We start from the raw sequence: 17,699 nt of genomic DNA on the forward strand, positions 1-17,699 counted from the left end.
AGATCATAGGAAATGATCATTTCCTATAAGATCAGGAACATGACAAGGATGTCCACTCTTGCCAATTTTATTCAACATAGCTTTGTTAAGTCCTAGCCATGGCAGTCAGAGAAGAAAAAGAAATAAAAGGAATCCAAATTGGAAAAGAAGAAGTAAAACTGTCACTGCAGATGACATGGTACTATACATAAAAAATCCTAAAGATGCTACCAGAAAACTACTAGAGCTCATCAATGAATTTAGTAAAGTTGCAGGATGCAAAATTAATACAGAGAAATCTCTTGCATTCCTATACACTAAGAATAAAAGATCAGAAAAAGAAATTAAGGAAACAATCCCATTTACAATTGCATCAAAAAGAATAAATTACCTAGGAATAAACCTACCTAAGGAGGCAAAAGACATGTGCTCAGAAAACTTTAAGATATTGATGAAAGAAAGAAAATATGACACAAACAGATGGAGAGATACACAATGTTCTTGGATTAGAAGAATCACTATTGTGAAAATGACTATACTACCCAAAGTAATCTACAAATTCAATGCAAATAGCATTTTTCACAGAATTAGAACAAAAATTTTTACAATTTATATGGAAACACAAGAGACCCTGAATAGCCAAAGCAATCTTGAGAAAGAAAAATGGAGCTGGAGGAATCAGACTCCCTGACTTCAGACTATACTACAAAGCTACAGCAATCAAAACAGTATGGTACTGGCACAAAAACAGATATACAGGTCAATGGAACAGGATAGAAAGTTCAGAGATAAACCCATGCACCCATGGTCACCTGATCTATGACAAAGGAGGCAAGAATACACAATGGAGAAAAAGTCTCTTCAATAAGTGGTGCTGGGAAAACTGGAAAGCTACATGTAAAAGAATAATGTTAGAACATTCTCTAACACCATATACAAAAATAAACTCAAAATGGATTACAGACTTAAATGTAAGACCAGATACTATAAAACTCTTAGAGAAAAACATAGGCAGAACACTCTCTGACATAAATCACAGCAAGATCTTTTTTGATCCACCTCCTAAAGTAATGAAAATAAAAACAAAAATAAACAAATGGGACCTAATAAAACTTAAAAGCTTTTGCCCAGAAAAGGAAGCCATAAACAAAACAAAAAGGCAACCTACAGAATGGAAGAAAATATTTGCAAATGAAGTGGCTGACAAGAGATTAATCTTCAAAATATACAAACAGCTCATGCAGCTTAATATCAAAAAGAACAAACAAACCAATCAAAAAATGGGTGGAAGATCTAAATAGACATTCTCCAAAGAAGACATACAGATGGACAAAAAGCACATGAAAAGATGTTCAATATCACTAATTATTAGAGAAATACAAATCAAAACTACACTGAGGTATCACCTCACACCGGTCAGAATGGCTATCATCAAAAAATCTACAAACAATAAATACTGGACAGGGTGTGGAGAAAAGGGAACCCTCCTACACTGTTGGTCAGAATGTAAATTGGTGCAGCCACTATGATGAATGGTAGTTTTTTTCCTTAAAAAACTAAAAATAGAGGTACCATATGATCCAGCAATCCCACTCCTAAGCATATATCTGGAGAAAACCATAATTCAAAAAGGCACATGTACCCCTGTGTTGATTGCAGCACTATTTACAACAGCCAGGACATGGAAGCAACTTAAATGTCCATTGACAGAGGAATGGATAAAGCAGATATGGTACATATAAACAATGGAATATTATTCAGCCATTAAAGAGAATGAAATAATGCCATTTGCAGCAACATGGATGGATCTAGAGACTGTCATACTGAGTGAACTAAGTCAGACAGAGAAAGACAAATATCATATGATACTGCTTATATGTGGAGTCTAAAAAAGTGGTACAAATGAACCTATTTACAAAACAGAAATAGAGTCACAGATGTAGAAAACAAACTTATGGCTACCTAGGGGGAAGGGGGGAAGGACAAATACAGAGACTGGGATTGATATATAATCACTACTATATACAAAATAGATAGCTAATAACGACCTGTTGCATAGCACAGGGAACTCTACTCAATACTCTGTAATGACCTATATGGGAAAAGAATCTAAAAAAGAGTGGATATATATATATATATGTATAACTGAGTCACTTTGTTGTACAGCAGAAACTAACACAACATTTAAAATCATCTATACTCCAATAAAAATTAATTTAAAAAAAAAGACTCAGATATACAGAACAAACTAGTGGCTGCCAGAAGGGAGAGGGTTTGGGGGAGGGACAAAATAAGTGAAGGTGATTAAGAGGTACCAAATACCAGTTATAAAATAAGTCACAGGGATGTAATGTACGGTTCAGGGAATACAGTCAATATTTTATAAGAATTTTGTGTGGTGTATAATGTATAAAAATATCAAATCATTATGTTGTACACTAATACAATATTGTAAGTCAACTGTACTTCAATTAAGAATAAAATAAAATATAAAATAAAATTGAAAAAAAATTAAGAGAAAATTAAAAAAAATAAGAATAGGTACTGAATTAAAGTCTTGGCCAGATGATCCTATTTGCTGAGACTGGAGAAGGAGAGATTATTACTTTTATCTTTGTTCAGCTGCATCTGCTACTCTCCCTTGTTATCTCTTATCTTCTACCTTGCTGTTTATCTCAAGAACTCTCATCTCTGGGGGGGGGGAATCTCAGTAATTTTGTCTGTAAGTAACAGTTGTCTGATTCTACAGTGCGAATCAAAGTTAATATACAACACACCCAAAACATAAAATATCTGTACCAAATTTTTTTACATGCAAAACATTTATCTCTATAGCCATAAACTTCATAGTTTCACTGAAGTATGAAGTAGCAATTTTTGGAAATGTAAGAAATTTCTGGAGAAAAGGATATATTTAAGGACCACTAAGGTCTAATTAGTGTTGTCTTTATTCTAATGCTTATGGCATTTAAAAAAAGCCCTGATAGCTGTGACTCATTAATAGTTATGAAATTAATTCAGTATATGACAAGCATTTTAAAAAAAATGAAATAGAATAGTATTTAATAGAAAATATCCCAAATGCATTATACATCATAAGGGTAAATACTATTTTAAAAAACTTTTGTTCCAGTTTTATATATGTTTGTGTGTGCATGAGTCACAATGCACAATTACCTCTTATCTTGGATCATAGTTAACATTTTTGAAAGCTACTGATATTTGGGAATACAAATTTCAAAGTTTAAGAAGTTTTCCAAATATAATAATATTTTGCTCAGTAATTTGTTTTTCTTCCAAATTAGAAATAGTATGCAACGGAAAATGGAATTACAGATGATATAAGTAGATACAAGAGACTGTTTCATACTAGTAGAAGTTGTCCTATGATCTGTAGTTATATACAAAATGAAAATTTATAATTCCAGTATTAGCGCCAAAGATGATCTAATTACTAACCTTGGGCTAGCTATATCAAAACTTTCTGTACAAGTCCTTCATCTAAAAAATATATTTAAAAAAATAGTAAATATCTTTTCAAAAGACTGTTGCATGATGGGACAAAAAATGACTAAAACATTTTGCGGCTATAACATACTTAGCATTGCTAAGTAGCCTACTTCAGTCAAACTCCTGAGAAAGTTACCCTCATTCCTTAAGTGTGTTTCTCTACCAACAAATTATCCAATTATTCCAATTCCAACTGAATTATTCCAATTCAGTCCAAAGCAAACTATATTTTATATGACATATAGCCAATGAAAGTTATAATCCAGGACAATAGCTATGAAATGAAAGTAATAATGAGGGAGAAAGGAGCAAAAATGCATGTTAGAGTAATATCTTTATGATTTGGGTATATAAATTTCCTTCATGACTTGTTATATTTGTATTAATTACTGCATCTATAACTTAGTATATCCATATATGGCTATGTAGAAATAATATGATTCGGTATCTGCACTCCATTTCATACCCTGACAGCCTCAGATTCCGAGTCAGCAACCCCTAGACAGGATACAAATGGGTGATAATATTGTCAAATTTTCCGGTTATGGTAGCATAGAAAGTTAGAAAGAGCAAACTGGCGTAAATTTAGAACCATATGAGATGTTATGGTGACAAAGAAAAACACCTGGAGTTTGAACAGTGAGTTGCTAACCAACTCCATGGTAACTTGGGTTTTTCTTACACATTTACAACCTACATTTCAATTCAAATTAATTCAGTCCAATCCAGCAGATATTCATTGATTCCCACTTAAATGGAATGCACTGTTACTTTGTTCTTATGATTTCTGCTCTCAAGATGTTTATAATCTAGACAAAGAGATAAGCAACCACATAATTTGGAAATCAAGGTGGAATATGCCAAGTGATTTAGAAGAGATTGTCAACAAACTGCTTTAGAAATGCTTATTTAAACAGAAGAAGGTAGCAGCATGGGTTTCAATAGACAATAATAATGTATATCTTAGAGGAGTTATTGTAGGGGTTAAATAATCTACAGAGAGCAACTGAGACATAATAAGTCTCAATGAATATTAGTCATCCTCCAGTATGTAGATGACATTCTGATGGCCAGTCCTACTAAGGAAGTCTCTGACAAAAATACTGTAACCACTCTGAACCACCTAGCCGATAAAAGATATAAGGTGTCCAAGAAAAAGTTTCAAATATCACAAACTAGGGTGACCTACACAGGATTCATTCTCACAGAAGGTCAGAGAAGACTACACCAGGAACAGAAAGAAGCTATTTGCAGCCTCACCCATCCTAAATCTAGAAGACAGTTTAGGGGTTTCCTGGGAATGGCCAGGTGTTGCCACATCTGGATCCTTAACTATGGTCTAAATAGCAAGGCCTCTATCTGAAAAGTTCAAAGGATGACCATCCTTTTGAATGGAATTCAGAATGCGAAGGGGCCTTTCAAGAATTGAAAAAGCAATTACTTTAGGCTCCTGTCCTGGCCCTTCCAGATTTAGCTAAACCCTTTGACCTTTACATTCATGAGAGAAGGGGAATCGCCCTTTGGGCATCAGCTCAAAAACTGGGACCCCGTACTTGGGTGGTGGTTTCTTTCTCTAAAAAATTAGATTAAACCACTAAGGGATGGCCTCCTTCCCTAGGGGCAGTAGCAGCTACTACAACCCTGCTAACGGAGGCTGAAAAGTTAACGTTTGGCCAGCCAGTCACTATATGGACCCCACACCACATTCAGGCTTTAGTAAATTCTAAGGGAACAGAGTGGATATCCCCTGGAAGGTCGATTCAAGTTCAGGCTATGCTTTTAGACAACCCAGTGGCTAGCATAGAAACCTGTCACATGCTAAAATCTGCCAGCCTGCCACCCACAGAAACGGGGTCCCTGAAGCATGACTGTATAGAAACCATAGACACAATCTATTGCAGTCACCCCAACCTAGAATGTTAGGAAGTGAGCCTCTCCTAAACACTGAAGAGGAATTGTACACAAACGGGAGCGATTTTATGAGAGAGAGAAAAAGCCTGGTGGGATACACAGTGACCTCCCAGACTCAAGTAATAAAGGCAAGAAGCCTACCCCCAGGGACTTCTGCCCGAAGGCTGAGCTGATAGCCCTCACCTGGGCCGTAGAGCTCGGACAGGGAAGATCTTAAATGTTTACACAGATTCCTGCTAGAACTATGCCATCCTACACGTGACCATTATTCTCTTGCTAATATTTGGGCCACGTATATTAAATTATCTGGTGTCCTTTGTCTCTAAAAGGTAAGACAAATGGTGGCTGCTGCTCAAGGATATGAACAGTTAGGGTTGAGACCTGGTGACCATAAACACATCTAAAGGAGGCTGGGGAGAAGCTCTGCTCCTCCACCCAGGGTTCTGACAACACAGACTCAGCAGGAAGCAGTTTCAGAAGATGGAGCTGCGCCCCTCAGCGCCCCTCAAGAAAGAGGAGCAGGATGAAAGACAGGGGCGGATTTGTCACTGGCAAAGCGCGTTAACAATTCCCGGGAAATAAACATGGAATCTGGGTAATAAAATAGAGTCTAACCTTTTTTCTTCCTTTGTGCTTCATGGAGTTTCACTAGCCGAACAGGATGCCGCGTGCAGAGGCCTTGCAGTCAGCGCTTCAGACCGGAGCTCCTAGTGAGAAATGGCTGCTCCCAACACCTCAGCTGGGCAGCCTAGTGCGCAAGCGTTGCGCACAACGCTGCAATTCAAGATGATGGCGGCGGGCTGCGTGCAGAGTTGCTGCACCTGGTACTTCAATCTGGGGCGTGAGCAGCGCAGCTGTACCAGACCAGCGAAACTCCGCCCCTTCCCCTCCCCGCTAAGGAGATCCCTATAAAGCAGCCTGACCTAAGTCCTATCAGGGAGAGTATGTACTCTAAGAGCATTGGCTGGCACCTCTCCATTCTTTGATCAAAGAATAAAACTTTCCTTTGCTTCCACACATGGTCTCCTTCTATTAGCTGGAACTACACCAGCACTTGTTGGGGACCGACTTAAGAGGGTCAGTAAAAAAAAGTAACTTCCGGGGCTTCCCTGGTGGTGCAGTGGTTGGGGGTCCACCTGCCGGTGCGGGGGGCGCGGGTTCGTGCCCCGGTCCGGGAGGATACCGCGTGCCGCGGGGCGGCTGGGCCCGTGTGCCGTGGTCCCTGAGCCTGCGCGACCGGGGCCTGTGCTCCGCAGCGGGAGAGGCCGCGGTGGTGAGAGGCCCGCATACCGCAAAAAAAAAAAAAAAAAAGTAACTTCCTTGATTCCCCTATAGATTTTGTTGTCACCATCACATTTCCTCTCTCCGTAAATTCAGAAATTTCACCATAAACTTCCCTAGCATGTCAACTCAATACCCCAAAGCCTCTCTGAAGGGTCAGTTGCTTAGCCACACAAAGATCACACCACTGGTCATCAGAAGACTGCTTTGTCTATGATCTCCAGCCTGAGGGACTCTGAAGATCACTATTTGATTTTTTAATTGTTGTAACTATAGTTGAAAACGTACTTTTTTTTCTCTGTTAAACACTTTTTGGGGGGGATGGGGGAGCTTACCAGTTATTTACATATTGACATTTTTAATGTTCAGCTGCTACTATGCATTTACGGTGCGGCTCTCCAAATGTCACTCTTCCCTTTTGTGGGCTGTGATGAAAGTCATTATGTGCTTCACAGGGAAGAAGTGCTACTAGATTTCAGCTTACCAGGGTGTTAGACCTTTGAAGATGCCCACCTATTTCTTTACCTATGTTCTGTACAGTCTAGCAAAGGTGATCCTCAATCAAGATTTCTGAAGAGCTAAATGAAGTCAATGTATATTTTTTTCCTTACTCCCCTGTTTTTGCATTCCATTAGAATTCTATGCAAGATAATAAATCTGCCTAATAAACCTTCACATGGATCAAAGTCGGGAAAAATCTCCAGGGACTTTCTCTATTATTTATTGTGAGAATATCAAAGGTTGTTGATGTCTTTTAGTCAATGACTTTCTTTGTATATATTCAGATTATTCAATGTCTTAGACAAATATTCAGATTTTTCTATCTGAAGGCAAAAAGGACATATTCTGCACAGAAATAAGCAGATACATTGAGGTTTATGTGGTTGCATTTTATCTGTATAATTAATTAGACTGCTTTGATGGGAGACGGTTCAAGTGCGGTGCAGCGGAGAGCATTGGGGCTCAGGATGGAGGCTGGCTCCAGACTGCCACTCTTCAGTTGCATGACTTTAGATAACTGTCTTAATCTCTTATAACCTCAGTGTCATCACCTGGGAAATAAAGAGCTGCATCCTATAAACCCTGAAGCTGCCTGTGAGCTCTATATTCCACAAATCTAACATGCTATGACCTGAAAGGTAAGGTTAACTGGAAAAGTGAGCTTGATAATTCAGGTAAAAATATCTAGCATATACTAAAGAAAAAGACAAGGTGGAGAACTAGATTTACGTATTTATTAAATATATATTGAGGATTTTCTATGTCCGTGGCACTGGGCTAGGTGCTGTGTGTGTGTGTGTGTGTGTTGAACGTGGTAGGAATCCTAACCTTAGGGGCTTAGAGTCTAGTTGAGGGGATTGGGTGTGGGTATGAGTAATCTTGACTGACAAGGGCTTTCTATTTTTAGGAAATTAATTACACAATTGAGCCACAATTCATTTTGACTTTTAAGATAGCACTTGATGTTCAGAGATAAACGGCTCAACCTAAAATTACTTCAGAGTGAAATAATTTTACTGCATATCAGAACATCACAATTTGTAGGCAAAAAGCTTGCTAAGGCCATAAGAATATGTGGGTGTACTTATTTAAAAAACGTGATTAGTCCAGAAAACTCTTCCCCCTGGATCTGCTTACCTGGAGACAGAAAAACCAATCCTAATCCCTGACTGATAATAATAATAATTTATAAAACAGGTGGTAGGACTGAACAGAGAGATTAGAGGAAGGTGTTAATCAAATTCACAGTGTCATGCTTTTACAAGAAAGCAGCAGAGAAATAGATGGTATCTGGGACTGCTAGGTTCTGTTAGGTAATATTTTTAGCTTTGATTAATGATGCTACCAGGCAACGTTTCCTAATTCCATGTAGCATATCAGAAATCCATATTTTCCTTCACACAAGCTCGTCCCATTCAGATGGCAAACTGTTTGTACTACCCTCATTCCTGAAGCAACAAACCAGGCAAGCATAGATTTTCTTGGTTAGAGTTTTAATTTTTCTTAAGTGTTCAGCAATAGATAAAAGGAAACATAGATACTACTGTTCTTGATTCATTATAGCAGCACTAAATTAATTTGTTACAGAAACAAGCAGAAGTCACTTCCAAATGTATGTGGATATTTATTGCATAGTTCATACACTAAGAAGGAGGGATGTAGAGGGAGGTATGGGAGTACAGACTTTGTTCTTTTAGGCATGTGTGGAAGTGAAGGTTTTTTTTTTTTTTCTGGAAGAGAGGGACATGATTAGATTTATGTTTTAGAAAAGCAATCTAGGATGAAAAAGAAGAATGGGAAAATTATATCAAAATATGCTAACATCAATAATCCAGGTGAATGACCATCAGAATTTGTGCTAGGACAATGAAAGTGGGAATCAAACAGTCATCAGGGTTTGGTGACTAGTTGACTATGAAGAATGAGAGATGGTGGTGTCGGTGACCAAACCTAGAAAAATTAAAGAGGAATCCATTTTTGAGCCGTATGCTTAGAGGAGAAAGGGAAGATATAATTTTATTATTTTCCTATCTTTTTATTTTTGAACATTTCAAACAGTAGAAAAATTACAAGAAAGTACAATAAATACCATAATTACCCTTTGTTTGGTTCACCTATTGTCAATGTTTTGCCTGTGTGATCTCTCTCTCTCTTTCTCACACACTGACAGATGCTTTGCCCCCCCAATAGTTTGGCATGTACCTCCTAATAACCAGTCCATTCCCTTACGTATTCAAAACACAATCATCATTCTCAAATAATATTATGGTATACAATCTATACATTTTTCCCCAATATTCCCAATAATGTCTTTATAGCTTTTGTTATGCTGGAAGGACATCCTTATTGGGATTCTGGAATGGAGCTAGAGCACAAATTCATTGTTATAAATATAGATTTGAGAGTCACTCACTAGCATGGAACTGATATTACTAAGCTAAAAGTATAAGTGAGTTCACTCTGGAAAGAGATAGTAGGAAGTGAGATTAATCAAGGATAGAACCATGAGGTAATTTTATTTTAGCTTTTTAAATTTTCAAAATTATTGTGCAAAGTAGTCAGTATTTTCTATACTTTAGTCAAGAAAAATTATTTAAGAGATTTGCTTATGACAAGTTATGAAGTTATTAAAAGATGGAACTAGGACTTGATTTTCTGACTCCTAAGCATGTGGTCCTTCCTTCTACTATAACACAATTACTGTCCATGAGTGCACAGTACCTGTTGTGGAAGACATTTCAGTGTGGCTGATTGGATTTTTCAAAGTTGGCTGTAACAGTAATTCCCACCACACATGTTCTTCTGTAATATGACTTGCCGTCCCCTCATCAAGGGGTGGAATCTACACTTGCCCAATCAGGTTGTGTCATTGAGACATGAAAGGTATGCTTCCCCTTTTTACTGGTGATACATAATATAATCAATATGAGCTAATAAATAAATACTTATTTATTTATATCTTCACATTATTCCAAGAAAGATTTAGGCAGCTAGAGACATTTTATGGCATTCTGGCTTGAAGTCTTCAAAATGTACCTTTAGATCACTGAGCCTATTTTTCTATACAAGTGTATGGCTTTCTTTCCATAATCTACCTTTACTGTTCCAGTTGCTCTCTTTCAGAAAATTCTTCTTTTAAGAGTTATTATATCTGTCATCATGGAGACAAAGTGTCTAACACTGTCTCATGAGTTGATTCAAATGCTCATATCATACCATATATATAATAATGTTGGTCGGTCCACTAGATAGAGGCTTAGGCAAGGGGTGATAGAATATATTTTCAAAACAGAAAGTAAGGGATAAAGCCAAAAAAAAAAAAAAAAGTTTTTGGCTTGAAGTCTCTGAGAAGTAGTGGGTAGACCTGGGATGGGGGCAGTGGGTAGAGAGAGGAGGGTTAAAGTAGTTCCTCTCTGTAACTCATTGATTAGCATAAGGTTTTGCAATTTATTGTTTCCTTGATGTCAAGCATTGTGCACTAAACTAGAATGCATAGTTTCATTCAATCTATAACCTTGAGTATAATCTCCTTTAATTTTCTTTTGTTGATTGTAACTATTGGGGTTCAAAAATCATGGTAAAACCTGAAGAATTTTTTAAAAGTGTCAGTAATGGCATTCTATTAGTTTACCAGCCAGACTAGCTATTTATTTCTTTTTTTTTTTTTTTTTTTTCTTTTTATGGTACGCGGGCCTCCCACTGTTGTGGCCCCTCCCGTTGCGGAGCACAGGCTCCGGACGCGCAGGCTCAGCAGCCATGGCTCACGGGCCCAGCCGCTCTGCGGTATGTGGGATCCTCCCAGACCGGGGCACGAACCCGTATCCCCTGCATCGGCAGGCGGACTCTCAACCACTGCGCCACCAGGGAAGCCCCTATTTCTATTTTTATTTATAAGAAAATTATTATCTGTATCTAGTGAGAAATTCAAACATTGCCAAGGGGAATACATCGAATGAATGCCTGCTTCTTATCTCTAGTGTTCTAATTTCCACTCTAATGAAAACCAGTTTTCAAATTCTTGTGTATACACATTCAGAGATATTCTAGTCCTGTCAAGCATGTATGTACATATCAATACTTCCTTTTTTTGTCCATTTAGTAGCATATGATTCTTACTTCTGTGCACTTTGTTTTTGATCATCAATTGTTTAAATGAAGTTTGGTCTATATCAGTATAAGTATATAATTCGTGTAATTGTTGTATAATATTCCATTATACACTTGCTTCATGATTCACTTAGCTGCTTCCTACTGATGGATACCTTGGAGTGCATACCAACTGATGAACAATGCTTTAAAGTTTAAAGTTGTGAAAATGAAATGTAACTTCAAAAGTCTTTAGGTGAATTATACAAAACACCATCAGGTAGGGATACCAGGTTATAGCAGGTTATAGCAGTCTATCGCTGAGTTTGAGTCTTTGCAGTCTGTGTGGTTATAAGCCTATTTTGTGTTTCTGTGCTTCTCTCTGCATCTTTTCCCGTTTGTCTCTGTTTCTGTCTGTGCATACATATTTCTCCTCTTTAATGCCTTCTTTGTACGTGACTGTCATGTGGGTATACTTTAGAGTTTAAGTGTGGGATTGTGGAAAGCATGGCCAGTGAAACTAGGACTGAGTTCAGTTTCTGCCACTAACCAGATCTCAAACTTTTTCTCTTTAATCTTTTCTTTTTACATCCAAAGGCATCAATTTTCCCATTTGTTGAGCAAAATAATCTCTAAAATCTCTTTTCTATCATTCTATACATTCTTTTGTTGTTTATATATCTTTTAATTCAGCCATCATCTAATAAATTTTGAGTATCTACTATTTACCAGGTATGAAGGGAAGCTAATAAGAGTGGGGGGAGATTACGAAGATACATGAAATGCCTTCTAGTTTTGACTCGATCTAGTGAATTACACAGAAATAAATAAGTACATTGTGAAGAGTAGTAGAACTTGTCATCCCAAAATATCCCTCTTTGGCATAAGGATTATTTTGAGCCGATTATTTTGAGAAACAGCAGACACAGAATAAGCTCTGAAAATAGAGTATAAGTTACTCTTTTGTAAGGGAAATTTACATTTATAAAGGAAAACTCCATTTGTAAGGGTGTCTCCCTCTGTGTACCAGGAAGAGAAAGATGACAAAATCACAAGAGAATCTTATCAATGGAGGAGGAACAGATGTAAATTTGCATAACAAGCCTTGTTTACTCATGCTTTTCCCGGTAACCTCTCATAACTGGCCTCCTCCTAACACAAACACACATCCCTTTTTTTCTTTTGTCTTTAACTGAAGGTGACATTTAAGTTAGTGGCTTAGGCCTCCTCAGGGAGTTATTCATTTTTACCTGGGTATCTCTCATGTACACAGGAGGTATATGTGTTAATAAACTTCTGTTTTTTCTTTTATTTATCTGTCTCTTATTATAGGGGATCTCAGCTAAGAACTAAGAAGAGTAGAGGGAAAATTGTTTTTCCTCCCCTAAAATTGCATCTAATTATACTTATTAAATGAAGTTTTAAGCTCTTGTTTCCTAATTTAAAAAGTGGAGCTGTGGACTATTTATATGCTTCTTTTTAAATTTTATTTTTTTCTTATTGTAATTGAACTAATATTTTCTGAGGACCATTTGCCCTCAAGAGAAACAAACAAATAAATACATTTCTAGTATATTATCTCAAAAGGAAAAGTGCTTAGGAGTTTGCATAGCAGACAGCTTAATATTTTTAATAATACTTTTTGGGTTTTATTCAAATATTGTAATTTATATGCTTGGTAATTTTGGGCAGCAGATGCACGTCTCATCCTGATTAATAAGGGGTAGATGATGCACCAGGCACAGATTGAATCATAGACTGGTCATGAGGGAGAGACTTCGTCTGTCACTGACAAAAGGCAGGGTGAGAAAATGAGATCTGGAGCTCATTTAGGCTCCTAACTGTATAGAAGCACAGGGGCAAGAAGCCAGAATTGTAAAGAGAAAAGCACCATCTTTATGGAAACAGTAAAATGTAATGTCTCCTTGGAGTCCTGCTCCATTTCAAAATAAATATGGAGAATGTGTTAGAGCTATTTGCAGGCTTCTATTCCATCAACCCTGTGCTTACTAGCCTATATCAGGTTCTTTAAAAAGTACTTTTTAAATGGTAGATATTTAATTGGAAAATTAACATTTGCAGGCAAGAAACAAGTTTACTCTATTTATATAGAGAGAGGTGTTGATAATTAAAATGTGATATGACATTTAAAAGCCCATTGGCTGAAATGCCATTAATACTTTAATTTACATCATTTTAAAAAAAATTATAGCTGTTTAATTTTGCTTTTCTTCTGTGAAAAAGAAAAGACCATGAAAATGACCTGTCAAGTTTCAAGGTTGTATTTATTTCTGTAGGCAATATGACTAATCAAAGTAAAGTAGAATTACATCAATCCATGTATCCAGTTGCAAGAGCAAAAGTGAAATTTGCACTTTATAATCTTTAATACTTAAATTATAACATTTAATATTGAGAGCTGAATGTTATATAAACATGTAAACTTTATGAGCCTCAGTTTTCTCATCTGTAAAGTGGGAGTAATGAGTAATATAAACATCTGAGAGAATTTTTATGAGAAATAAATAAAATAATGAGTTTTAAATACTTAGCATTGTGCCTTGTACATGGTTAGTGCTTAAATCTGAGGAATCTGAAAAACATAACAAACTCCAGGACAGAGAGATAAAGATGAATATAAATAAATAATAAATAAATAAATAGGTGTGACTTTCAAGATTTGCATAAATTAGAGTTTAAATGCATTACTCTGTTAAGAACTGAAGGAATTTTTTCCGCAGTTTAATTCTGAGGAACTAATAATCTATTATCTGTTCTAAAAAGAGCACTGTAGGGGGTACTCTGAGCATACTGGAAAATTTCTACACTTTCTTTTTAAAATAAATTACATATATTTGATCAACATAAATGGGAAAAAGGAAAAGATTTTTGTATATATTATGTCACATAAATGTCTTTAAATATCAATTTAAAAATGATTCTATAAAAATCAAGCTTTAATTGCATAGATCCATTTTGCCAAGTTCTAGCTCTTTCTCATCGTAGCAAATAGGACAGGCTTGAGGTACTTACTAGAAACTAACAGATTCAGAGAGCAATCTTGTTCAGGAGCTCCCTCAAAGCTTAGCAACAAAACCCTAAGCACAAAAAAATCTTCTGGAAGTGGCTCCCATCTTTTTTTAATGTTTATTAATTCGATTCACCTTTGCCTCAATTCAGAACTTTGCCCAGTGGTGTTCCTTCCTTCAATCTCACTAGTCCCAGCCTTCTCCCCTCCTTGTTTTTCCCACCTTTCTCCCTCCTACAGTGAAAAGAGCAGCATGGAACTTCCCTCCAGAGACCTTCCACCTCAAATGGCCATATGCATTTAATGTATAATGCATGAGAAGCAGTGTGAGCTGAAGATGACTCAAAAGAGAAGTCTTTGAGGCTGGGCTCAGGAGACATTTTTCAATAATAATTAGAAAATCAAGCAACATCTTATTGTTGTTCTAGTCATTTCATTGCATTGTAATAACAATGGCTCATATAGTGCCACAGAGCAATATACTGCTCTGATACAACCTTCTCAACACAATTATATTGTGCAAATGCACTTATTCATTGGTAATGGGTTCATTGTCCTCAGAATTTCCTACTTAGATTTGATTGGAAATGTCACTTTTCTATGGACACCTCTCTAACTTGAGCTGTTTATCACTAAGGTCGCTGGCAGAGACAGCAAGTTTTAATTTGGATGTAATTTTCAGTATATTATATTAAGGAATTCTTTTCGAAGAGGCAGAACAGGCAAGACTTTCGCATGGTGTTCAAGCTAGTGACATCAACTTTTGCAAGATGTTTTCTCTCTTTTCTTTTGACCCAGGAATAATATTTGAAATTAAGACTTGACTTTTTGCTCTGCCATGAAATACAGAATTATTGCGTGTAGTCAGGGCTTTTTCTAAAAAACAAAACCTAAAAAGTAGTAAAATGTAGAAATTGGGTACTTGATATGTGAAACAGATACCAGAGTATACCACCTCAAAATATGTCTGTTTGGCATATGTATTATTTTGGACTAAAGGCTATTGAAAATCAGCAGGTGCAGGAAAAGCTCTAAAAACAGGTCACACGTTTTCCTTTTGTAAAGGAAATTTCTGATATTTATTTATTTATTTAAAAAAATTTTTGGAGTATAGTTGCTTTACAATGTTGTGTTAATTTCTGCTGTACAGCAAAGTGAATCAGCTATATGTATACATATATCCCCCTTTTTTGGATTTCCTTCACATTTAGGTTACCACAGAGCATTGAGTAGAGTTCCCTGTGCTGTACAGTAGTTTCTCATTAGTTATCTATTTTATACATAGTATCAATAGTGTTTATATGTCGATCCCAATCTCCCAGTTCATCCCACTCCTCCTTCCCCCTTTGTATCCATAGGTTTGTTCTAGGAAATTTCTATTTGTTAAGATATCTCCCTATCCCCAGCACCAGGAAGAAGAGCTCTCTTAATAAAAAGGTAGGACTTAATAAAAAGGCATAACAAACATGATTAAATAACCTTTGTTTACCACATTTTCCTGGTTACCTTCCCATTACTTGCCTCCTCCTTCAAGAAGCCCCAAACCCCTTTTCCTTTGTTTAGCCTAAGATGGTATGTAAGCCCAAGTTCTAACCACTCCTTTGAGTTACTCATCACTGGGTGCTCCCGTGTATACATGGATGATGCACATTTTAATGAAGTTTGGTTTGTTTTTCTCTTGTTACTCTGTTTTTGTTCAATCTAATTTATAGGGCGCTAGCTAGAAAACTTAAGATGGGTAGAAGAAAAGATTTTTTTCCTCCCCTACATGGGTAAAAAACTCTGAGTTCTAAAGGAAGGGAGAAAGGGAGAGAGAGAGAGAGAGCAGAAGGAAGGGAGGAAGAAAGGGAGAAAGAAAAGAAGAAAGGAAGGGAGGGAGGGAGGAAAGAAGAAAGAAAGCTGTTTTCCCAATAAATCAGTGTGCCTGACTTCACTTTTTGAGTCTGCAAGGACAGTTCTGCAATTCTTTGGAAAACCTTGCAGGAGATGCATTATTTATTTGAAGAAATTAGCCCAGGAGTTTGCAAAGGTGAACAGAGGTAAGTTTTATGCATAACGATACAGGAGATATTTCATCTCATTTACATAGGAGCTGCAGTCAGGGCTCTTTGAGAATCATATATGTGAGGATATATGCATAGTTACTTCATAAATTTCCATCCAGGGCAAAGACATTTGATACAATTATGGGAATATTCTGTAAAGGAAAGAAGACAAAAAAAAAAAAAAGGTTTCTTTAGGATGGAAGGAAATTGAAATGGCACAGAATTACAGAATTATTGAACTTAATCTCATGTAGGACTCTAGACAGTAGACAGCCTGATCCTCTTCTTTTGCACATGAAAGAATTGAGAACCGAGAATGAGGCTATCAACAACACACTTATTATATGGGCTCCATCATGTAGCTGGTCAACAACTGCTTACACATCTCCAGTGAAAGAGAGTTCACTTTTCTTGTGGCTCCTACCCCTACATTTGAATGTTTTAAATTGTTATACAAATTTTCCTTTTGCAAAGTAAAAATTCCTTCCTTCCTTGTGAGAAGCAAATCAAAAAGCAGTATATTATTTTATCTGAAACATTATGGACAACTTTGACATTTAGTTTTTGTACATTTTAGCATTTAATAAGCACAGTCATATTTTGATGTTGCAGCACAAATCAATGGGAAAAATAGATTATTTATTGGTAGTGTTTTATCACATATGTAAAAAAGTAATGGAAGAAAATTCAGAAGAATATTTTTGTGATTTAGGGACAAGGAAGATTTTTTAAACTAAAGTTTTTAACTGTAAAGCATAAGCGGAAAACGTATTTTTATCAGAATAAAGTATATGTTCAATGAAGAACATCATAGACCAAAGTAATGCACATGTAACAGAATGACAAAAGGGGGAAAATGTTTGCAATATCTACAACTGACAAGGGGTTAATAACCAGAATATAAAAGAAACTTTTGCAAATTAACAAGAGGACAGAAACCCCAATAAAAATGGGTATAAGATTTGCAAATCAATTTACAAAGAAGAAACTCAAGAAATTAACAAACAAAAAGATTCTCAATTCATTTGCAATGCTGAAAATGGAAATCAAAAGAATGATGAGCTATCACTTTGTACCTATACTCCTGGAAATAATTACAAAGCTAGATAAGTACCAACTATTGACAGGGTTGTAGAGATAGAATAGTCTGTATTTATTGCTGGTGGGAGATAAAACTGATGCAGCCATTCAGAAGAGTAATCTGAGTTGACTTAGTCAAAATAAATTTTCTCATACCTATGTCTAAACTATTATTTTCCTCAATATATATCCCAAGGAAAGTCTCACAGAGATCCATTAAGGGACATGTACAAGGATGTTCATTGATGCATTGTTTGTGGTGGTGGGAGTTGAACCAA

The sequence above is a fragment of the Hyperoodon ampullatus genome, assembly GCF_949752795.1.
Source record: "Hyperoodon ampullatus genome assembly, chromosome: 4".
Classification (NCBI taxonomy): Eukaryota; Metazoa; Chordata; class Mammalia; order Artiodactyla; family Ziphiidae; genus Hyperoodon; species Hyperoodon ampullatus.